At 43.3% G+C, this 25,802-nt stretch overlaps 1 protein-coding gene and 1 long non-coding RNA gene across 2 annotated transcripts in view; both read right to left on the bottom strand.

Moving 5' to 3' along the window:
• LOC119455036 (uncharacterized) overlaps nt 1–25,802 on the bottom strand; it is a 129,795-nt gene that overhangs the window by 30,464 nt on the left and 73,529 nt on the right. The gene's annotated exons all lie outside the window — the stretch shown is intronic.
• On the bottom strand, nt 3,266–5,656 carry LOC119455512 (uncharacterized). Its single transcript, XR_005192962.2, has 2 exons — nt 5,399–5,656; nt 3,266–3,581 (listed from the first exon to the last, which is right to left on the bottom strand). It is a non-coding gene; the product is annotated as an uncharacterized LOC119455512 (long non-coding RNA).

Genomic DNA, 25,802 nt, shown 5'->3' with positions numbered 1-25,802 from the left:
AGCACGAAACTACAAAGGAAAGCCAGTATTAGTTTCACAAATAGAAGGCTTCGCAGTAGAAGAAAAATGTAGTTTGGTATCTTGTGAGCTATATGAGCAGCGCCAACATTAATAAATTAAGGGGCTAAATTTGCCTTAAGGGCCCAGTGATGGTGATGATGACGACGACGGTTGAGATGCCAACTATTTTGATTGGTAAAGGTTTCGCCTTCCGTTTTCAACTCTATTCTCCGATAAAAGGTAACATGTCTATGAACGTGCATACGAGGGCACCTTGGAACTTGATATAACGTTTGTAACATTTGTGCACTGGGAAAACGCATTTCTTTTCTTTTGTTAGGTTGTTACCTAATCATTATTGCCTGAAGCGCACGTCGCTATCATTTCGCCGTGAATTTAGTGACAAGTCCACGAACCACTCCATCGACACTCAGGGAAAAGAGAACTACGTGTTTTCAAGCAACAAACTTCTAAATTAACGTGGACTCTTTAAAATTCAGTTTTTCTGCATATGTGGCACCTAATCAAGTCGAATACCAGGAAAGGCCTGGAACCAGGACATGGGCCCTCGTCTTTTGTATAAGATAACACAAGGAAGGAAGGTCGCTTGCCCGTGCTGGTTCACTAAAAGAGGATAACTTGCAGGACGAGCAGCTCTCCTCCTTGCTCAACACATATTGCTCTTATTTCGACTACTACTAAGCCCTTTTTGAGAATTATTGTGGCAGAACGCTTCCTCTACAGCGCTTTACAATTTCTTCTGCAAAATAAAAATTTCCGCCGGTGGCCCTGGTGAGGGGACACATTAAATTGTTCAAGAGCTCGTGAATGAACCATTTTTCATGAGGCTGACTGGTATTCGATGACCCTGCGGCGGCAGCCAGCCACCTTAGCCCATAGGTTATAGAGTCCTGTATTTCAGTTTATGTCAGAGTCAGGTGGATCACAATTTTTTTCTTTCCTCAACTTTACGAACTTCCACTAGAACTAACTGGCGATATTGAGTATGCCCGCGCTTTGAGGTGTTGATTAATTCGGACTCGCTGTGCAATCTGCAAGCCACCTGACTAACTAAGATGGTAGAGCGACCACTCCCAAAAAGGGTTTAGTACAAGGCTCAAATCCCAACTAAGACATTTTTTTCCCTTTAACTATGGTGGTTTAGTAACATATTGGTGAGGGTCAGATGGTTCATGTTTAGAGTTGTTCAAGACCCCGTCAAGGAAACATTTTTCAAAGAACTCGCTGGCAGTCGGGAGTCCACAAGCGCTGGTTATGTAGTATTCGTTTCTCTTTGTGCCCTTGCTTCAGTCGCGCTGTTTGACCATAGTTCTAGTGCTGTTTGTTAGGGAAAAACCCGTATTGGGGGGGTTGCTTTTGTAGCTTACGGGCAGGCATTCAGGTCCGAAGCTACAGATATTTCTCTATTTCGGCTACTACTAAACCCTTTTCAAGAAATCTTGTGGCAGAACGCTCCCTTGACGACGCTCTACAATGTTGCACTGTACAGTAAAATTTTCCGCCGGTGGCCCTGGTGAGGGGTCATTTTAAATTGTTTAAGGGCTCGTCAATGAAACATCTATCATGGGGCTCTGTGGCAGTCAGGGGCCTGGGGTTGCTTTCATGTACTTTCCTGCACCTTGTGGCCTTCCGCATTTGCCCTATACCTGAAATTACGAAATTAGGAATAATAGGCCTTCCTAGGAGCACTTGTACTTTCCAATTATTCAGATGAAAAGAGAACTGAGCAAATATCGGTATATTTTGCTAAAAGGGCATCGCAGATTGAAACCCTGTTGAGTGCATATGCCGCGTTCATCGATTCCAGAATGAGGGTATTATGAAGGTGGCGAACTTCCGTTGCAATACCGTGGATAAGTAAAAAAAAAAAAAAAAACATGGGCCATGCTTTTGTTTTAGTTTCAAACAGGTCGCTTTTAACAAACACTTGTTTTCGGATCAAATTTCTTCCCTGAAACCTATCCTACGTAACAATTTTATTTGAACTGGCTACTTCTACCTTAGTGTTAGCGAACACTGTAGTTCTGGACATGCAGTCTTTTGGTATTTTGACAAATATGCTTCTTAGCTGCCAAGCACCAGCGTGTAACTAAGCTACATCTGCTGTTACACAAGGAGCGCATACAACAAAATATATCCTGCTATCGTAGTCTCACCGATTCGTCACGGAACTATTATTCACATACAGTCTTCGTGTATACAGTCTCCACGTATACAGTCTCGACGTATATATTCACATACAGTCTCCACGAGATTAGTAGCCATTAGGGGCAAGCAGTGTTCATCCCTAACTCAGTCCTATCCTTTGTTAATTTCGCCGCATCTCATGTTGCGATTGTGCCGAAATATCACAGAAAAGAATCGTAACAAGAGGCGCTCTCCGACATGACGTTTTTTGTAGCGTTAGCTACACTGGCCTAGCCAAGCCCGTTTCGCGCGGCACATCAAGAGCCGTGCTGCGCATGCGTAAGGATCAGTGATGTCACATGGCTTGCGCACCGGAGCTACCGGAGCCGGCACCTCTCGCGCACTCCGCCGCCGCCGCGCGCGACTCACCGCCGCCGGTATGCGCATTCCAGAGGAGTGACGTCGTAGCCGTGGTAGACGCACTGGCGCCGGCGCGCGCTCGCTGTGCAGTCGCCGTCTGACACTGCGCTGGAGCCGCAGCGCTTCTGACTGGCGTTTGCCAGTGTGGTATAGCCATGGAGAAGGAGAGCGCAAATGCTGCTCAACAGCGCAGAAGAACGGCGAAGCTTGACTCATCGGATCCCGAAGTAGTTGCCTGGCAATTACCGGTTGAGCGTAGGAGACAACCAGGAAAGCTAAGAATAATCAGCTGAACCTTTGCTAACGCAACGTACATCCTGGCATAGCCGAGCTAAGCCACTGCAACTTTTTTTTCTCAAGGGTGGCAACAACTTTGTGTAATATTTTTGCTGCCGTAATATATATGTGCTTATATTTGCTCGATAAGCAAAAGTTGTAAGTTTAGTGGTTCGAATAAGTAGCTTACTACAATTTAGCAAAAACAGGCCAGCTACGATCCGATTATGCTAGTTCCTTTTATTCTAGCATGCCACCCGGGATGTCATTGTAACATGTAGCTGCCTCGTGCTTTGTGTAAAGAAGGTCCATTATTCCAATTTCCTTTAGACAAAAAGGTGTACTGGTAACAAGATTACAGCTCTGTGATCAGAAAGTGTGTGGAGAATAAACTAATAAAAAAGCCATGTTCTCAAGGCAGACAGACCAAGGTAAAGGAATTTTATTCCCACAAATTTTCAGGCCTTTGTACTGTTCTTTGTTTGCCGGCGTTTCGGGCGCTCTGGTTCGCGCGGGTTTGAAGAATTTGTGTCGAGTGCATGATGAGTGGTTGGTGACTATCCGTGGAACTTTCCAAACTTGCCACCAGTGGCCGAAACCTCCTCCATGGCCAAATCCTCCCCGTGTCCGTAGCCTCCTCCGTGGCCAAATCCACCTCCGCCAAATCCGCCTTTGTGGCCGAAGCCCTTGATTGCGGCAGCAGTGGCCAGTATGAGGCAAATCACCAGCAAGCACAGCTGAAAAATGCAGAGGCAAGGAGGAGGTGCAACATATGAATATAGAAAAATCAGCTGTTTTGTACACAACCAATTAAAAAACCATATGCAGTTTCGTACGCATAACTACTAAATCTAAATGTTCTACATTTGCGCCAGTAAATTACACAATTTAACAATTATTTCGCGATGTTTGCCGCAGTAATGTTATTATGTTATGGTTTCGAAATTGTTAAATTATGATTGCTGCTTCAAACTCATTGACTTCCACAGTACGTTTCGTTGAATAACATTTCGAGAAGGGGGGGTTCCATGTGTTTTGACTCAAACACATGGAACCTTTAGTTCTAGATTACCGAAAATGTATTGTCAGCAATAAAAAGGGCGTCCTACAGCACATGAATAGTTGGTCAGTCGAGAACCAATTCATAATTGTTGCGAGGCAAACAACAGATCTGTATATCGTAACCACACATGTGCACACAATCTCACGCCATATTCACTGCAGATTTTCAGGCGCTTCCTATGCCGAGTCGTAGTATCGTCTCTTGTTTTCACAATTGCTTTCACTGAGTAGATGACGTGACCTACAGAAAAGATTCTAGCCAAGGTGCGCAGTTGCAGATGCCGCTACATCCGGTCGTTATTATTATGCGCGTTACTTCGAATAATGGTTCTAAAAATGCTGTCGCATTCATTATGAGTTGGATATGTGAACATGGTTGTAGCGAATATAAAGGTTGTTCGTTAATGAGCTCTATAAACAAAGTAATAACGGCGAAGTAGAAATGTAATTTCCGGCAACTGCCCAGAAGCGCGTCACGCACATCTCCAACCTATCTCTTTTCGAGCCCAATGATAGATGCGAAATACGCTTGAGCGCGCAGAACTTGATTTTAACAGAGTAAAGCGTCGGTTCGGGCTAGACGGTAATCCGTACTTAATACTGCTTTAGCGCAGGATCTACGTTCGTGTCTCATTGTACTCTTTCTAGATTCTGGGATAAACAATAATAAGTATTGATTTATACTGTTGTCTACCACACCTATTGTTCCCAAAAATCACTCTTTGAACTTTAGTGGTGCATCACATAGGCAAGAAAGTTTGCATCAGGAAGCGAAAACCTAGAAATGCTTACAGAATTTATGCCATCGAAGAATTACCCTGACAAATTACCCATCGAAGAATGGTACACTGACCGACGCTCACTTAGTCAGGTGAATGTTTGACGGGAATGAACGAATGGCCAGAGGTATAACAAAATCTACAAAGCTCAACAAAGTATATTCGGAGACCTTCAGCTTTAACTGAGGAGGCACACAAAAATATTTATATGACGCATTGTGGAACGCCATTTTGCATAACATACCAATATTTAGACTGATCAAATGTTTAGAATTGCATGCTGCTGTTTGTCCTGGCAATATTTTATGTAGCAATTTATACGTGTGTAAGGTTCCCAAGAACATGCGCGAGCATACGCTTTTTTAACTGTTCATGTAGAAGTGTAATGTAACAGTGTTCATGTAACGCTTCAGGAAACTACACTTGTAATAAATTTCCGACTAGCGTATTCTAGGTGAAACTTTATATGTTGCCGTTATAAACAAACATTTGCAAAGTTGCCAGTTTCGCTGGATATGTCATTCGTAAGTCAGGCAATAAATAGACGAATTGAGTTTTCATATCTAGAGCCGATAATTATGCAAGAAGATGGCTACGATATGACATTTAAAATAATGGCTGAATCTAACAGGCATTCCAGAAAAAAGTAGGAATTAAGCAAAATACACTGGCTAAACACCCGCACTAAGAATATGGAGCTTCGAGAAACTCACCACAGCCTTCATGATTATCCGTATGCTCCTGCCTCAAGAGTAGAGCTTCACTGTCCGAGTCAAAGAGTTGCTTGGTACGATGCGAATGGAGATGGCTTTATATATACACTGGACTGTAATGGCATGCAAACGCCAACACGAGGGAAGCCACGATGCGTAGGTTTTTGAGACGTCACTTCGCCGCAAAAGTGCCGTCACCGGTCGTCACTTTCCTCTAATGATAGTGGCGAAGCTGGGCTCACGCAAAGTGCTGCCTCTTTGTCGTGGAAACGTTACGAAAGTGGAAGTTCCAGGAAGAAAAACGACCGCTGCTAATGACAGTGGGCGTTACTTTTCGCTCGTGCGGGATGCGCTTCGTACGTTCTGCTTAAGGCATACATCCTGTCTGGCGCTTGGAAGCGCGGGCTCATTATAGAAACATATTCCCGATCGCACAAAAGAAAAGCACAAAAATATTGTAAGAAAACGTATACCCATGCATCATTTGTTTTTTTTTTTGTTTTTTAACAAGGGACCTTAACCTGGCTGCAGTCACCGCGGGCGTACGTTCTTTATTATGACACTTCAAGAGGCGATGGCATATAATGTGATTACCGCTTTTACAGTCAAAGTGTTAGTGCGAGTAGAAGCGCGAAAAAAAAAAACGTTATATGATGGTGCTTGCGGTTTTCTGGAAAAATAGATCACCCACGAAGATTATAATTTGATGCGGTATACGAAAAATTCGGGTGATGGGTAGGCAAGTTTTAAAGTGTGTGGGTCAATGAGGGGTAAAATGAAATTGCCCAAATTTTGATTTTCTTTCTTTATTTATTTAAAAATACCTTACAGGCCTCAATTGAGGCATGTAAAAAAGTTTGGCTGCTTTCCTGGAAAGATCAAAAACGGCAGTGATTTCATATTCATGGGTAATGGGTTATGCTTAGTGTGACGCCTAGGGAGTTTTCATCGTGTAGCCGGTAGGTTAACTGTGCACTTTAAAAATAACCACGCAGCACTCCTCTTTTCACGATTTTCTTGCGATATATATGGCGTCTAGGCTATATATCTAACGCAACATTTCTTTTTTTTTTTCAATTTAAGCTATCGTCCATGTGCATGTTATTGCAAAACCAAAACAGGAAAATGTATATTGTTCTAGGGGGCTTTTATTCCGCTAAACGGACAAATTTATTGAGCTTTCGAGGTTTGTTATCTAGAAAAAATTTTTAGAAATATTTACTCAAGCTTCTGGCCAATGACTAATATGGTGAGTGATTTGGCGGGTGGAAGCGCGAACCTGTACGCGTATAGGTACATGTCCTTTTTGAAAATGTATTGATTTTCAATCCCTCACTAAAGGTGGTCAAGGCAAGATCTACGTACGTCTTTCACTTGGTTTTGTAGTTAATAAAAACTCTGCGTGCTCGGTGTGGTCAAAGCTTTCAGTTTTTGGGTCCTGGACCAATTTGTACTAACGCTGGTGTGACGTTTTATTAGACGGCCTTTGTGGTCTCAATATTTTTACCTCTGGTGCATTAAACACAACATCTGTTGGAGGCGATGGTTTGGTATAGGCTTGTACACGTTCATGCAAACAATATGTAAGACAGTATTTGTGTCTGCATACTCATTAAGTTTACCTTAATAAGGGTAGTCCCCCTGTACACCTTCGGGCGTGTTTCACGTTAATTTTTATTAGGAACTTGACATTTTTTATATTATGTCCCTAAAAATGAGCATTGACCTCGAATTTGCAAGGAGCCTGCAGCTGGCGCGAATCGTGACAACCATAGCCGATGTCACTTTGTGTTTCCGCTATGTTATCCGACCAGCAGCCATAATGAAGCCAAGTGAACGGGAGATTTTAGTACGCAGAAAAACAAGCACGTAATTGCATTCCTAAAAAACCACGTCCGGGTCATCTGTATTTTGACATACGCAAGGACACGTGAGGTTTAGGCGCTCCACTCATGTGCCAGTCTGTTCGTCTCCTTGAATGAAAGTATCAGAAACACATCTTGCTCTCTCGTGGAAAAACACGAAGGGAAATAGTCGACACGAGCAACAACAGTACGCCCACTCACTGCGTTTCAAAGATTGCTACACTCTGCGATCCCGGGAAAAACCGTTTTATCGGGCAACTGTTTTGTAGACGTCCTCTTCCTTCGTTTTGTTATTTTTTTCCCTGTTTCAGCCGCTTGATTGAATTCATTCTACGAAGTATCGGGGAGGCTGAGTAGCCGTTATGGCCTACTCTGAGACCTTTCTTTTTTTCTTGTTGCTCATTCAATCTCGCGTAGTTACTATGCTGACCCTCGTGCTGTGAGTGTTCTGTCGTGACTGTCTTCCGCGAGCGATAAATTGCTGACACGTGTAAGAAACGGGGAAGTCCCTTGTTCGTGACCTTATACCTTCACCTACACTGGCGTACGCGTAGATAACATTAGCGCTTTGAACACCGTCTGGGAACCTCATCTCAAGCAGTCTAATCGTTCGCACCCTCCAGGTAGCCTGGTAACAAGGGTTCTTTTTTATTTCTTCCGATCGCACGTTCTAAAAAAAGGAAGAAGAAGCTGTCGCAGCTCGTGTTGCCAGCATTCGACGAATGACTGCTGGCCAATGTGTCTAATCATTGATTTCGCTTTTGGCAACGAAATCTTGTGGTCAGCAATGCGCCAATTGAAGCTGGGATTGTTTGGTTAATGAGCGCGAATTCGACATTCATTTGTTGTTGGTTTTTGTGTGGCTGCTTTTCTAAAGAATTGGTATTCAGCCCCAAAAGGCGTAAATCGACAATACAGGTCAGAATGATCTTTGGCTTCTCCTCCTTTTAATTTCTGTTGAATTATACAGAAGTTGAAAAATTCGCAGGCGCAAGTTGGAATCAGCTAGCGCAAGACAGGGCTAGTTGGAGATCGAAGGGAGAGGCCTTCGTCCTGCAGCAAACATAAATATAGGCTGATGATGACGATGATACAGAAATTCAACATGGCACACTATGACTTGCAGTAGTATAGTGCGCAAAAAAGTGCAAATGTTTTTTGTACCACTCACACAACTGCTTTTTAAATGTTGTGTAATGACCTTGCACTCCAAATGTGGCATAATTAGCGTCTGTGGCAACCTTAAAATATTTTAATTCTTTATACACAATTTAACAGCCTTGAATGGAGCTGAGCGCTTGGGCTATGAGGAATCGACACTCATACCCACCTTTTCTTTTACCTATTGTTTAACGTTCATGTTAGTAAATCATTCGACGATGGTTAGTATATATTTTACAGTTGCAAGAATGCTACGAGAGTGCAATGCAAACGCAGAAGTTTAAGGAAAGACCGCCGATGACACATTTCCTACGCTAAAGAAATTACTCGCATTCTCGAAACAGCAAATAAGGGCCAATAACAACCATAGAGAATATCCAATAAACACAGCTGATGAGTGCCACAGCGTGCGCTGTCGCACACAGTGAAGTTATACTTGTTTTGCTGGCTCTTCTCATAAGTTCCAGAAAGCTCTTACCATTGGCCGGATTTTTCTATCAGGTTAGCATGCGCGATCTACATCTTTATTACGGTCGAGAAAACCAGTGCTCATATCGCTCTAGAACTTTCATATGCAACTTAATAATAATAAAAAACTACTGTGTTCAATGTTTTGTATTCAGGGGTAAATAAGCGAGCGAAAAAATAGAACGTTCTCATTTCTGAAATCACTTTGTTTGTGGCTCTTTTCTTCCTAGTTGGGGGTTCTGGCTGATCCGCCTTCTCGGGAACATCTCGTACTATATGCGCATGTATACTCCTATGAAATTTGTAATTGAAGATGCCAGTACGAATGGCTGGTTAACAGAATGGGGCAATAATATTACTTGCAACAAAATATATTTTGTCATTCAGCAGCTCTGACAGCATATCTGAGGCGAAGCTAGCTGCCAATGGATGCAACAGCGATACCGCTTTAGACGGCCACATGCCGTCATCTGTATTGAAGTGTTTGTGGAAAATGAGTTATACGGAATCCCGCAAAGGGGCAGATCCTTCATGAAAGAAAAAAAAAGCTGTCTTCCACCCGAACAGAGCAGGAGGCTAAGGGTTTCCTTCGTAGCTTCGTTCTACACTCGGGTGCATAGCAATTTTTTCTTTGATAAAGTGTTCACGGAGATGTTGTCTCCTATGCTTCACTTTTGAGTGGGACGCACTTTAGGGGCCCTGGCGGTCGGCGTCTAATGTGATGTCATGTCGTCGTGGTCACGCGCAAAAACAAGATCTGCCGAAAACTCGCGTCTCGTTGACTTGGTATATACCAAAAGTGGCATGGAAGGGTACGAATGTATGACTAACATGACTTATAGCCTTATGACAGCAATAACATGATATGCTTGTCAGTTACGTCACAATTAACGATAATAAAATCACGTGTGGTGCATACCCGCATCATATATGCGGGTATGAGCCAGGGATATGCGGGAATTAGTAGAAACTCGCGCAAATTGCTTCCAATGTTTGCACTCAATGTAATCATGATTACGATTTTATTCAAACCTGATTTGTGTTATTAAAATATTTTACGATGTTAAATAGTAACTAATTTAATACGGTGCTTTGTATGTTTGCATATAGCTGCTTTGTATTTACATATCTTACTCATTTTTAACGGGAGGTTCCTGTACAGTCTGTTGACTATGGGACCTCCCTCGGTATGTTTGTGTAATCTCCATTTGTAACCTTACTATTATGCAGAATAAAGAACTCTCAACTATCAAAAAGGAACGCCAGTCTGGTACCAGTGCAGCGCAAGATAGGGCGCCACCACCCCACAATTGCGCTCGATTCCACCTCACTTGTGCAATAGCACAAGAATAACAAAGGGGATACACCGGCGCATTACTGCTTCGCACTTCCCCAGGTTTCACCTTAGTGGACTTGCATTAGCTCTAGAGTTGAACTACAGAAGCGCAGAATTTGAATACAGCACTCAATGTAGCTCCAATTCCTGCTCAAATCCTGCGCTTGTGTAGTTCAAAGCAACGGCGAGTTAACACAAAGTAAACACCGGCGCACCACTGCTTTGCACTCCCCCAGGTTTCATGTTAGTGAAGCTGCATTAGCGCTGGATTTGAACTACACAAGCCCAGAATTTCAGCAGGATTGTGGCTACATTAAGTGCAGGATTTGATGACGGTTTGAAATACACAAGCACGGGCTTATTTTTTGTAACCTTATGTTGACGAAGCGAACATGTCAACGCATTTTGCATGGATTATCAATAATTGTCGACCGCAAGTTCATTGGTGTAAAGAGTGCTACCGCTATCATTCTTGGTTTTAAAAGTGTTAGCCTTCAACAACCGGGTGAATTACGTTGGTTTCAGCAGACAAAAAGGGATTTATATTGAAATAAATTGAATTCTAGGGTCTTACGGGCCAGAGCCACAATTTCATTATGAAGCTCGCCGTAGTGGGACACGCCGGAATAATTTTGACAACCAGATGGTGTTTATCGAGCCCCTAATGCACGGGATACGGGCGTTCTTGCATTTCGCCCCCATCGAAATGCGGTCGCCGCGCCCGTGATTTGATCTCGCAACCTTGTGCTTAGCTCCGCAAAACCATAGCCGCTAAGCCACCGCGGAGGGTAGGGATTTCAATCAATCAATCAAGTTTATTTTCACTCTGTAAAAGATACAGAAAGAATGACTGTGACAAAAAGCTGCTTGTCAGAACAGCTTGACTAGGTCACAGCCTAGTCTTATTTATATTAACAAAACCGAAGAAATATATGGTAGTACATTTATACTAATGAGCCGCACTGGCATAGTGAGGCCCAGTTCATGAGTTTGTATAAATACCTTCATTCTGACATTGAATATCAGTGTATCCTCTTATACTTACCATCTTGAAGATCTGTCAGCAGCAATGATTATTGCGGCTATTACCCGTGCCGCTTATTAATTGGCAGTTTTTGAAATTCTACAGAGATACAAAGGACAGTGTGAGTACTTGTAGGTAAATGTCCTCTATAATTTACCACCAATTATGCGTAAAACTGATAAAGGGCCACGATTTTTTAACTTGCTAGAGCTTACGTGTAAAGCATAGGCAGAGAACTCGAAATGCTACAACTGATAGGAATAAGCTTCGCCACGCGAGCACATAACGCAACCTAACCTCAAAAAACTAAGCAAGACGTAATTTGGTTTGTTAACCAAACATAAAATATCTGAAGTCAACAATTGATCGCTATATGAGCATGGTGTTGTTTGAAGTATATCTGCACCAAATTTATTCCGCAAATATCACTGGAACAACGGTATGTTCGCAAACATAACGGTCGTTCCTAATGTTTGTGTTAGCTTTCTAGTCGTACTTTCTTTGTTTCGACCCCCTGGCACAGAGCAAAGTTCTTTTTTTTTCCGAGAAAAAAAAGCCTTCGAATAAATACACAAGGTAGGCCGCTACCCTAGTCGTACCTTTGTGAGGACACATAAAGAAGGTATTCGCAGAACTTTCTCCTCGTGTATTCTGCAGGCAACGTTATCCGCTAATTTAGTGGTCGATGGGGTAGGAAAAAAAAAGCCAATCTTCGACTGCGCAATGGTCCGTGGAATTATTCATGACGGCGTGCAAGGCGTGTGATTTGGCCGGTCACCCGATCAGGTGATATTACAAGACGCGAAAGAGGCAGGCAAAATAAATTGCAAAGGGTATACAGCTTATCGCTGTCGCATCACCTCCTAAGGCTCTGAAAGAGGGAAAAAAAGACTGCCTCGCGGCAACGCTCAGAGTGAGCTAATTGTCCCCAACAGCATCAGCACGTGGGCCCGAGACTAACTGGAAGTGGAGACTTGGGTGGTGGTAGAGGGAAGCTTTTCTTTTGAGACGCCAGCCTTTTATGGCGGCCTTATATCCCAACTGCTGGAGCCGCCTATAGTTTTGCATATTGATCACTTGGTGTAATTAATGCATCGTATCGACTTTTCTGGCCTGGTACAGCACCGCACACGTTAGATTTTGGCGAGATTATTGCTATTATGAGATGCGAGAGATTGGAAATAATTACGCATATCACAATATTCGTTTGTCTAGCCTTCATGCATGACGAATCTCTGCCTATACACGGAAGGACACTAAATGCAGCGAAGCGGGACATTCAGTTTATTGATTGCTGCCTTTGTGCCTAAACTAAAATGTAGTTTTGGTTGCGATACCTGTGCTGTTTCTTATGTGCGGAAAAGTTAAACCTCTCGTACCCTGCATGTTTTTTTTTTTGCTGAAATAGTCCATTCAAATTTCATATAAAAATACGTGTATGCGACGTCAAAACATCGGACAATATTTTCACACCATTTGCTATTCCAGCTAAGATTGGCAGACTCGCTCAAAGAAATGTGAAACTGAAACAGGCACGTAGCACAAACAATACCTTGATATTCGCATGTTCTTTCTCTGAAAGAGCTTAGACATGGCAGATTAACCATCTGTTAGCTTACGGCAGTCTGTAAAACATGTAGGTATTGCAGAAAGTGCGGCTTCAACTGTTGCACCTAAATATGTGCAGCTGCACTAGTTTATTGTAGTGTACACTCTCGTTGGAAGCACTGTGCGCAAAGCGTTGCTTTCCGAGTCAGATGTGTCATTGACTGTGCGTCGCACCAACGTCATCGCAACTACGTGCCATCTTGTTTGGTGCCTTTGCGTTTCCGAAATGAAGTAAGCAACGTTTGCAATGTTTCCTGTGCAATTCAGAAAATTTAACATACAAGCATGAAAACTATTTCTCATTTGCTTGTGCAAGAGTAGACGTAGGGAAAATTAGCATAAGTAAATAGAACGGTGACACTTTTCACATGGATTGCCGCTGCAAGTGTGTTCCTCACTACTGGGTATTGCATTTTTCGATACTGCTGGCTATGTTTATGAGTGAATGGCTTCTGAATGGTGTCAAAGTACTGAGGTTACTATCTTTCAAAGCCGTCTAAATTTTTTGTGAAGCTCCTAATTAAGGGAAAAACACTAGCACATCATGAAAATTTATTCATGCATTGTCCTGTTATTTATTCAAAAGTTTTTTTTGACATAGCAACCCGAATACTGACGTTAAGACCCAGAAAAGCTTTTACGAACGTGTCTTCATGAAATTGACACTAAAAAAGAAAACGCTTAGGGTTTGGAGAGGAAGCACAAAATAAATATCAAGTGAATGTTCTAACAAGACCAAGGTAATTTTTAAGTCATTCCATCAATCTAATGCGTTCTTTTTTCGTTCGCTGATTCTCAACACCCATTAAAACGGATCATCATATACAACGAGGGGCTCTAGAATAAGGCGGTGCTGGTAAACTGAATGCGTGAGTAGATCAAATGCTACAGTGATCTAAGGATGAGTGATAACATATAGTGGTCGTGGTTTCCGTCGCCTCTTCATGTGTCTTCCACAATGCATTCATATGTACCTGAGCATGCAGGTTAAAACTGTAAACAGAGAAATGTTAGAGATGCCCAAGTAGGTGATTGTCGACTTTGCGCCTGGGCAATTCCGCCTTCGTGGAGTCCGATGGTGAGGACGTAGTCTGTTATAACAAAGCCCGAAATCGTCGCACTGCTCATTCGATTATCACACAAAAAATTGTTTATTATTTTGCCCAACCACCCGCTTTTACGGCCGCGAGCGGTTATCAAACCAGTATTCTTATAAAGATCAGCCCGAAACGTAGACAGCTTTGCTGCTGAAGTTTGCCTACCAGCGCAATACAGCTACACCCGGAAAATGAGCATTATCAAGCAAATGGAACGCCGCTTTTGTGGCAGTCTAGTGCTGCGCACGCAAGAATCAAAACACGTGCAATGAGTCCTCCTCTAAGAAATTGTTTGGCACTAGCTATCGCAAGAAGTGCCTGACGATCACATCATGAATATCAGTTTCACTGATCATAAAGGGCCCGCATTCGCTTAGTCCAACAGGCAGGTGTTTGAGACAAGAATCGTTAGCGACACAATTCCAGCACTGAGAGTAAAAGGCGCTGAATTTCAACACGTACGCCATTTGAAATGGAGCCGATTGCCTATCTTACCGAAGAATCTCTGTCAGTATATTTGCGTAAGGCAATCTTATCGAGAGAAAAGAAACACCAAGTGAGGTCCATAAAAATGCCAGAAAGTAGGCGCATTGTAGCAAAATGCAAAAAGCGCTAAGCGGTTTAAGTGCGTGGCAAGCCCATGAAACGTTCCGCTTCGATCGAAGTTCCCTGGCTTAATCTCGACAATGGCGTCATTATTTTGCCATGGATCTCTGGCAATGAAGGTATTCAATATTCGCTACAGGCTTTTCTGTCTCAGAATGAGGCGAACATATTTCACGTGCCCTGTCATGGTGAGTTCAATGATGTGAAATCAGAGCCAATGGCGCGTCGATCTCTTAGTTCAAATATTTGAAAGATTTACCTCACGCATCTTATCAGATAGAACGTATCAGTAGAACAGAAAAAGAACATGTTGCTCTTAAATAAAGAAGAAAGAAAATTGGGATCCGGTGTGACTGCATTAACGCAATGAGATTATTGCAGACCACATTTAAGAGACAAACCTGATATACGATAAAACTCTAAGTGAAGTCCAGTTTTAAAAACATTAGCTCCTGCGATATCCCTTGTTCAAGCACTTTAACTACTGCATTGAAAACATATTTTTAACAGTTTCTCGTAGTGTAATTCGTGCTGTTTGTCAGATTCTGCCACGACGCATTGCCTACCTGCTGGTACATCTTTACTTTGCAAAGCAACAATGCTGATTAAAGTTTCATTTTAAGTTGAAAAGAGATAAACGAAAAAAAAACGCATTGAGTTTGTGTTTTGGTAGGAGTGAGCAAATAAAGACTTCGAAGCCAAGCGTGCAGGTTTTTATAAGGTTTGTCTGCGATATAAAACATAATTTTACCCCTTCAAGGTTCCAGTGTTAACTCAGCCATGTGCAAGCAGTCACGCTGTGGTCGTGGATGTTGCAGGTGCCACAGTTGGAGTCGCTGTTGGTCTCTGTGGTCGTTTGACTAGGGAGCCCGGACAATTCATTGTCCTGCGTGACCTTAAGGACTGCGTGACCTTAAGGACAATTAATTATCCTTAAGGTCACGCAGTAGCCCACAAAATGTTTTCCTCAGTCGCCTATACCGGCGCTTTATCGTAGTGCAGCGTCTAATGAAAATTGTGCAACAAAACTCTGTGCATGCCTATGCAAATGGCAGGGCTTGTAACCAGGATTAGCTGGAGCTAGTTGCCACGAGATCATTCGTCTAACGTGCTCGTTCCCGCAAAAATGACAAGAACAAAAGAAAAGATTTGTCTTTGTTGTTGTCTTTTGTGTGGAACCAGCGCAGCTAACTTGATGACATGACGCTACATACGTATGCCATTGATAAAAAAATTATTTATGCAGTCTAAGCTTTCAGTTATTGCTTCATCTCAACTGCTCAGTAATCACATGTCGTGTTTTTACAGCGAAGCTGTATATGGCTAGGCTCTGGCGGATCGCTTCCTCGGACAAAAATATGCGTAGAACAACAAAGTGGGCTGATCCTGGTGATAGTGCAGAAAGAGTCCAAACTCAATGGCACATACCACTGTCATGTCGGCCGATCCTGGTAATAGTGCAGACAGGGTCCAATCTCAATGGGACATACCCCTATGGGCTCGGGGACCTGCAACCCGCCCTTGAACTACCCTTGTTACACGTGGGGCTCAAAGAGACAAAAACAATGCGCCGCAGCGATGAACGCTGTTGCCCAAACGTTAGTCTGTGACAATGCGTGTCGAAACGTCAGTGATAAAACGTAATAGTCGGCCAACCAATAGCAGTGAGTGAGTCAAATAACTTTATTTGGGTCCAGAGAAGACACAGGGAAGACCCCGTGTCACCTGGCTAGTCCTACGTAGGCACCGCCAATCCGAGCTTGACTGCCCGATCACGGGCACTCTGAACGGCCAGGGTTTGGTCGTTGAGTTCGGGGCTGCCCAAGAGCGCAGCACACCAATCCTCGCTGAAGCCGGAGCCGATGGCTTCACACTACCACAACACATGGTCCAATGTTGCCGTTAGTCCACAGGCAGGGAAGTCCGCACTGGGATACCTTTCAGGGTATATAGCCTGCAGAATTGCAAGGTTAGGATACACACTTGCTTGTAAATGTCGAAGGGTCACCGTCTGAGCACCGCATAAGAAAGGGATACCCGTCTTGGCAGATAGTAGTGTTTGGTGATGCCAATATACGTGAGCAAGGGTTCCTCGCGGGGCAGGGCGACTGCGGAGGTGGCGCGGTCAGTGAGTCCTCACGTGGCCTCGTGCGCGCTCTCGTTAGGGTTAACTGTGCCTTATTCTATCTTGACATAGACACGTCTTATTCCCTCTTGACTTGGCTGTGTCATATTCTCCCTAGCGAAGTCATCAGTTGCGCCTTGGACTCGGTAAGGGTAAGACCCGTGTCGCTCACTCCGAAGAGGAAGAGCGCGCCTTCAAAAAGCGCCGGCGCGCTCAACAGCGCGAATGAATGCGAAAGCGACGAGAAGCCGAACGTGCCGCCGCCCAACGTGCTGCGGACGATGGTACAAGGTGGTGTGAGTCTAGTCGTCTAACCACGCTTTCACACGCACATAATACATACGGCGCGTGGTGAAGCAACGTACTTATGTGTTGTCTTTTCAACCATGTAACATAACCATCAAATTAAAAAAATTAAAACATGAATAGTAAAAACCAACAGCTTCGCTGTTCTTCCATCTTCACGTAGTGGAAGGGCTTTGAATTTTTTCTCTTTGTCTAATTAATCGGCTCTTTCGAATCGTTGCTCCCCTTTATCCATTTATTAAGCTTAAAGGAATTGCCGGAAGCTCTGGACACCAGGTTTGTGAGCGGTAGTGTAGAAAATATAAAGGCTCCTTTGTTCGAACACGATGCCTTAACTTGTGCGAAACAGTTTCAAATATTTTACATCTATGTGCACATTTACGTCGAACCGAATGCCCCGCTAGTTGGTAATGATGCTATAAGTCTTGACCAATCACGTATTCTGCCGTTATAAGTATGAATCGGAAAAATATCTGCTAATGTTCACAAAACATTCTTACGCTAGAAATAATGTTCATACGTGCAAATGGCAGGCATTGCAGTCGTCGAGCCTGCCAAAGGCGGCTGGCCAATCGAAAATAGTATTTACGAACGAAAGTCGTTGCGAATTCCCCCCTGAAGTGTTATGTTGCCTGGTGCCCTTTAAAGTTAAATTTAGTCGCGAAATAAAACAAATTCGGCAGAACAAATTCCACGATCAGCGCTTACGGCAATGCGTCCAGCATGGAATCATTATAGTGACACAACGCATGACCGCAGACGAAACGAGTTTTGTATGAGGCACGTAGTGCAGCGGGACTCCTGTTTCGTGTTTCCCTAAGATCACTCGGCGCAATTCTTGTGGTGCCAACGCGAAGCCTGTATGTGACCTCTGAAATGAATGGCCTGCCGTACGTTGAAATGCTTAAAAAAATCTAATCCTTAAAGAGAGATGGTTGAACGCGAAGACTTTTCTCATGCAAACCGAATCAAAGTCCGAAGCCAACGACCACACAAGGAACCCAAGAAATACTGAGCTACCTGATGCGATGCATATGTGGTTTGATTGCTTGTTTAGGATTGTATTTTTTGAACGTTGAAGTTGAATGAAGACAGATTTCGTTAAGTTGCATAGCCTTTATTTTAGATCGTGTAGCCGTTGATTACACGCAAACACTCAGACTTTCACGGACGACTCTAAACTGGCGCAGTATTACCTTGTGATCGCTGTGGTAGACGGTCAGATGCTCTGCCGTTGCGGGTACACGGGATCGGCCTCAAGGGCACGATCGCGCTCGCGCTTGCGTTCGTGTACGGCAGCCTCTTCTGCCGTGCGCAGCACCCGCGGCCTACCCATGGTGACGGCCGGGAATGCATTACGTGGCGCGCGTAATGCAATGCAGATATACAGTGCGTCTGGGTAGCGTGGCGTTGCAGTTCCCATTGTTCTTATCGGTATAACTGCGAATGTAAACTGTAGTGTTCTACGATGGCGTATGTCGTGCGCCGTTGTTCTATTGTGTGCGCAGATGCGCAGAAAGTTCCATTGTGTAGGTTGGCTTTCCTGCAGTTCTTTTTCGGCACTCACGGACGAATAGAAAGATTTCCTTTAAAACGCGGCACATGGCCGACAGGCTCCTCTCACGCTTCTTTCAGGACACGCAGCGCCTTCTGATGGAGCTATCGTGAACTCCGCGGGTGTCCTACGAGATGAGAAGCGTGGCATGACGGTACACGCGAATGCTGAGAGTTCTTCCCTCGTTGGCCGCGCACCCAGCGGTACACAATCAGTGACCCAAGTTGGTGAGAGGTTCATTGAAGGGTGGCACATACCCAATGCATTTGGGGCGCAGCCTGCTAAAGCGTTGTGCTGCTGTCCTCGAGGTGCCCGTGTTACGTGGGTTTGATTCCGCCACGCATTGGAGAGTTTCAGAGGATCTTTGGTGTCATTGTACAGTGGCTGTTTTCAAGTGACACATTCCTAGTTACCCACGTCGGCGTGAGAGAGGTTCGCTAAAGAACGGCACACATTGCCGCATACTCAATTACCCAAGTTAGACTGACAATTAATTTCGAAGAATGTTTGCTCGGCACAGCAACCCGATGCGCTACGCATTCGACCATTTGCTACCGAGTGACCGAGGCAGGCGGCAAAATGGTTTGAGACATAAACAGACAGTTAACCGCCGGAAGGGGAGTGGAGCACCCTAACAATGCTCACGCATTAAAACAAGATTGTCATCACTTCATGGGACTACTCATAGATAAAAATTCTTTTCGGTTTCTGTCTGCGCGCAATATCAGTGATCCCACTGGGCATTCGAGGGCATGTTTCGTCTTAGAATTTTTTTGGTTTCTTTAAGTTTCAAGCAGCACATCTTTTAGCACGGATATTTTAAATAGTGTTTCAGAAAGACAAAGTAAACACAATTCTGTACACCCCGTATGGCGCTATAATGACTTCCAAAAAGTAGTTCAATGATTGTGAAGTAGGTTCTTTGTTTTTTTTTCTTTTTTTAGTGGAACACTCCTTGCTAGGCATTAAGGAGGATGTTTGTGCACTAACTTGAGTGCTGCCTTTTTCTGCTACCATACCGCCGATTTCAAGCTGTAGTAGTGCTGTATTATAATTCACTGATCTCATGCATGATCGTATCATGTCATATGAGGGGTTGACATAAAGAATAATAGATGGTTATCCTGCACTGAGCTTGCATAGAGGAAACTTCACGCATCTATTTTTCAGACTGCAAAACATGCACTACATTTACCGCAGTGCGAATTTCAACAATTTATGTGACACTGTCATCGGTTTGATATGCACTTATTCTCTAACGCTTCCCGACGATTTGACGATAGTCCATCATGATTTCAGGGACTGCAACATCGCTGACCTTACGGCTCGCCGGTTCGTAATACAATGCAGGTCTTTTACAGCGAAGCTGTTCATGCGACTAGAAACACTCAACAAGGTTATGTGCCAGCTTTCACAATTTTGTGAAAAGCTAGATCACGAAATATATATTTTGAGAAAATAGGAATAATCTCAACAGGGATGTGCAAGCAAATTTCAACATGTAAGTGTGAATTCAAGGGTAAATGAAAGTTGTTATACCCTTGTTTTCCGTCCATTTGCAGGAAGTAAATAAACGCTTTAAAAGTTTCGCCGCTTTAGTAAGGAGACGCGTACCGAAAGCTTGAGCTGTATAAGTTGTTATCTGTTTTGACAATAATGACTTATTTGTCAACTTCTTTTAATTTTAATGAGTTATACAGGACATGTTGTTGTTCTTTCCCGGTCTCCATGGTGAAATATGCGAGGCACTGTGTTTATATTTTGTCGAAGTAGGTCGCAAGTTTAGTGTTACGAAATTTAAATGTTGTACCTCCGTGGTGTTTGAGCCGTCCACAAGTACATATAACGATTCCAGGACTACAGAAGAAGTCAGATCTTTCAGCCCCTCCTCTAAAACAACTGAACTTGCTTCTCTTGTATTAAAAGTACAGCAACCACGTGCACATCTATACCGATGGATCGACTACGTCGTCTAGTTCTGGTGGTGTGCTGGTTATACCAATGCGACTTATAAAACTACGATTCAAGACACCGCATGTGACAACGTCTACGACCGCAGAACTAACTGTTCTGCCTCGTGCACTGGAATTCATTGATTATGAAACATGTAGAAAATGGGCTGCGTTGTCCGACTCAAAACTGGCATTACCGTTCACGCAGTCAATTCTCAGACGCGGATGTCATGAACAGCTGACATACGAAATGGGGAAACTTCCCCACCACGTCCAACAAAGAGGCCACGAGGTTGTCTTTCAATGGGTAGCTGGTCATTGTAGAATTGGTAGCAATGATTCCACAGGTAACGCTGCTCGCACATCACATCAAGAAGAGCACATCCTTCAGATTCCGCTATCGAAGACAGACGCCGCAAGGCAGCTTCGACACCTGGCACTCAGTCTCTCACTGACCGAGTGGAGCTCGCCAAACTTAAGACTTACACGACTATACATCGATTAAACCCCTCACTGCAACTCCAACCTCCATTCGCACTTCCTCGACATGAAGGTTCTCTTCTCGGTCGCCTTTGGTTTGGAGTTGCCTTCACAAAGGCATAGTCTACAATAATTGGAATGACCGACAGTGCAGCATGCGAGGTCTGCGGCACCGAAGAAACAATCGACCAGCTGCTTTGCCACTGTCCACGATATGCCTCAGAAGGACCAAAACTTGCTAACGCGTTACAAAAACTAGACCATCGGCCACTTTCCTTGCAGGTGCTGCTGCAACATCGCTCGTCGGCCTTACAAAGCAGTGAGGGCGCTTTTGTGCTTTTTGAGGACGACGGGTTTGTGTGAACGTCTTTGACTTTGAACGTCTTCGCGTGTGCAATACCACACGCATCAGCGAATTCACCGCTAATTTCCTCTTTCCTTCCCTTCTCTCTGTCACTGTCATCTTTGTGTTTCCTTTTCCCATTCCCCCTGTGTGGGGTAGCCAACCGGATATTACTCTGGTTAACCTCCCAGCCTTCCTTTTCTCTTTCCTCCTCCTCCTCTGTAGGTTATTTATAGCTTTGGCGGAAGGAACTTATTCACCCGTTCTGTAGTATATCATACGGCCATTATTCGCAATGTTTCCCAGACTGCTAAAATTTCTCCACAAGATAGCAACTTCAAATTCGGTGAAATTAGGGGAAAACTCAAGTGCACTGCTGGACCAAAGTCACAAGTTCCTGGTTTAAACAGACGCTTTGAAAATATTTACTGCACTCTCATTTTTGCCTACACTCATGTGTCATTCGAGGCTCGTAGTTTGTTCCTCCGGTTTTGTCGGTGATGTAGACGATCAACCTTGTTCATATTTGGCGAAAACAAGAGCAGGTGATGTGTAACGTTTAACAAAGATGAAATATGTGGAAGACAGTCAAATTCAGTGCTTTGGGTGGCACCGCTATTTCCAAGGTGCGTGCGAAGTTAGACGCATGTGGATAAAATACAGCTTTCATGAAAAATTAACAAGAGCTTGAACGTAATGGTAGAACCCTGCGCTGTACAAACTTTGTTTGTTAGAAATGGGGATACCTTACGTGGGATGTGTCAAGGTTTGTTAACGTTTATGGTCTACCTTATTTATTATATTCTAAGCTTATACTTCTTTAGCCGGACACAAAAGTCATAGGTCGGTTCAGATTCGAGATATGGCCCGTCTGGCCTTCCGGTCGTATAAAGCGTGCGTCGCAAGGGCAGGCGTCAAGCTGGATTGCTACTACATGGGAGGACATCCCGGCTACCGTCATCGTGCGCGCGTTTAGAAAGTGTTGTATTCACAAAGTGCTGGATGGTACAGAGGACAACGCATTGTGGTAGGAGGAGAGCGACAAGAAATCCATGATATCGACGTAAATGAAGATGGCGAGTAACGGGTTGCATGAAGTAAGGTAAGGTTCCCCGCTAGTGTCGCGTGTTCGAAATGAACATCGTTTGAAACTTCAAAAAGTTTTTTTTGTTCGCTTACATTGGAGAAATCTCTTTCTGGCTTTTAGATTTCCGATTGTCGACTTAGAATTGGGGTTGACTTAGATCCAAGTAACACTGTTATTGGGAGGGTAGCACATAATTATGTAATCCTTCTTTTTTTATTCATGTTTTTGGAGCGTGACCTTAAGTTTACCTGATGGCCTAGATCAAATAAACAGGGCAGCTTCTTAAAATTTGGTAACAGGGCGGCCCAGGTGATCGGATGATGTAAGGGCACATATCAAAATTGGTTTATTTATTGGGACGTTGGCAATACAGTAAGTATGCAAGCGCTCTGGAGCGCTATGAGTGCGTCTTACGAATGACGAATTATTGAGGCCGTTGCCCAGGTAGGACTGCAAATGCCAGAAAAAAATATTGCGAAAATTGGTAGACCGTTGTGGCACAATTTCCTTGGTATACTTGACTGTAGCGCGAAATACATTTCGTGTAAAGCAGACAGAATAAAGGAGACAGCGGAGCGCCAGGAAATCTCAGCACCAACTTGACGAAGAAGTTCTTTTGCTATGGCAGAATTGGAGGGAGGGGGGGGGGGGCGCAGTAAGTGCGTGTGGATCAGATACATCCTTTTAACTACGTTTTAAATGAGTATTGGAAAGAGTTATACGGCCGTTATCGGCTATTCTTCCCAACATTCCGAAATAACTAACGCGTTAGCAAGATTTGGTCTTCCTGAGGCATATCGTGGACAGTGGCAAAGCAGGTGGTCGATAGTTTCTTCGGTGCGGCAGACCTCGCATGCTGCACTGTCAGTCATTCCAATTATTGTAGACTATGCCTTTGTGAAGGCAACTCCAAACCAAAGGCGACCGAGAAGATAAGCTTCATGTCGAGGAAGTGCGAATGGAGGTTGGAGTTGCAGTGAGGGGTTTAATCGATGTAGTCGTGTAAGTCTCAAGTTTGGCGAGTTCCACTCGGTCAGTCAGAGACTGAGTGCTAGGTGTCGAAGCTGCCAAGTGTCGAAGCTGCAAACCATCTCAACCTGCTTGAACGTAGAAATTAAAGACTGTGACATTGATGTGATACACCCCGTTCCCACCAAAAATAATACAACTGCACCAAACATCATTGTCAAACTTGCTTCTCGAAATATTAGGGACAAAATTCTGATAAAGGCAAAAAAAAAACATAGAATTAACACGAGTCACCTGGGTTTTGACTGTGAAGTCAGCCCTATCTTCATAAATGAACATTTGTGGAAAGCAAATAAATTTCTTTTGGGGCTAATGAGGAAATCCGAAAACTCACGTGTGGTCCATATTACAAGCACCGAAGATTTTGCTCAGATTGTATAGCAGTCGGAATTGGCACCCCTGGTAGCAACGTCACTTTGTTTTAATGGCTTATGACCTTGATGAAATTGAAGATTTACATCGTAAACAAGATCATTTTTCACTTTTGAACTGCAACTTACGCAGTATTGGAAAATTTTAGAAGGTCTATCAGCATACTTATCGCAGCATACTTTTACTTATGACATTAAAGCCATAACAGAAACATGGCTAAAAACAGGTGAGACAGTCCTGCTACCGGGTTATCTTACAGTATGGCAACAATATTGGGGACAACCCGAGGTGGAGGAGTGGCACCATTTATTAAAAGTGATAATAATTATGTTACGCTCCCACAAAGGTCAATTTGTCAATCGCATGCTGAAACTATTATTGTTCACTTGAAATGCGGTGCCACAGTAGGAGTCGTGTACCGGCCACCTTCATCAAACATGAACGATTTTATTACAAGCATGGAAAAAATAATCGTGCCCCTTGTTTCCTCAGAGGACCCTATAATCATTTGCGGAGATTTCAATATTGACCTCTTGAAACAGAATTGTTATGATTACATGTTCTTACTTGAATCACTCAATCTAAGAAAATGTCATTTCTTCTCCCACACGTATTACAAACCAATCCGAATCTCTTATTGATCACATCTTGTGCAATCCTGAATTTAGTGTATCAGCAGGTGTCTACAATGTCACCGTTGCAGATCACAACCCTACGTTTCTCTTCTTATCTCGAAAATACATGTCCTCTTTGTGTAATACACGGGATAGAAGATCTACTTGTATAATTTATGCAGAAGTACGACGATTGCTTCAATGTGTAGATTTTCAGAAAGTATTTGATCTGTGCGATGTACCTACTCAGTGTGAAACACTTGTTCAATGTATCTGCAATGCCATTAAGCAATCTACAAGAGTATATGTGCACCACAATTACGAGCGACCAGTGTGTCCTTGGATAACCAATACTATACTGGAAACATTAAAACAGAAAGACTCTTTTTACCGTAAATGGAAACGCAATAAATCAAGTTCATATTATAGGGAGAGCTTTAAATACTTTAGAAATATCTCAGTTAGTATGATTAGAAAATCGAAAAAGCAATACTATACTAACCTTATTAAGAACGAGAGCGGTAACACAAAAAGGATATGGGAAATCATAAAAGAAGTTATAGGCAAAGGCAAAATACAGAGCATTCAACCTGAGAAACCATCGACGCAAGTAGCTAATGATTTTAATTATTATTTTGCTAACATAGGAATGAATCTAGCTAATGAGTTTTTATCCAGTAAGCCCGCACTTGTCCTACCTAGGATAGTTAAAAAGGACTTTCACCTAAAAGAATTAACTTATAACGAACTTATATCAACGATAAATAAAATGCCGCTAAAGAAAGCGGCTGGTCATGATGGTATACCTACTAGGGTTTTAAAGGACAATATTGACATTCTCTGCACTCCCATATGCCATGTATTTAATCTAGCGCTTGCTTCTAGCTAGTATCCAGATATATTAAAAAGAGCCAAAGTCGTTCCCGTATACAAGTACGGAGATTCGAACCAACCAGAGAATTATAGGCCAATTTCAGTTCTGAGAGTGATAAGCACAGTTTTTGAAAAACTAATTTCCAACCGATTGATGCGATTTCTAAACGATAACAATGTAATTTGTCCGCAGCAGCACGGCTTTGTTCCCTCCAGGTCGACATCAACTGCAGTCTTGACACTTACGCAATTAATAAATTCTGCACTTCATCAAAATAAACTAATTATAGGAATATTTTTGGATATAAAAAAGGCGTTTGATACGGTTTCCCGCTCAATACTATTGCAAAAACTAGAAAGTTATGGAGTTACAAATAACTCCCTCGAATTTTTTTCCAGCTATTTATCCTCACGGAAACAAATGGTAGTAATGGGTGATTATTATTCTACATACAGCACAGTCACCAGTGGAGTCCCACAAGGTTCTGTGCTCGGTCCCACAT

Source organism: Dermacentor silvarum, chromosome 6 (assembly GCF_013339745.2).
Source record: "Dermacentor silvarum isolate Dsil-2018 chromosome 6, BIME_Dsil_1.4, whole genome shotgun sequence".
NCBI classification, from domain to species: Eukaryota; Metazoa; Arthropoda; class Arachnida; order Ixodida; family Ixodidae; genus Dermacentor; species Dermacentor silvarum.
This window is presented reverse-complemented; position numbering and strand designations above follow the sequence as displayed.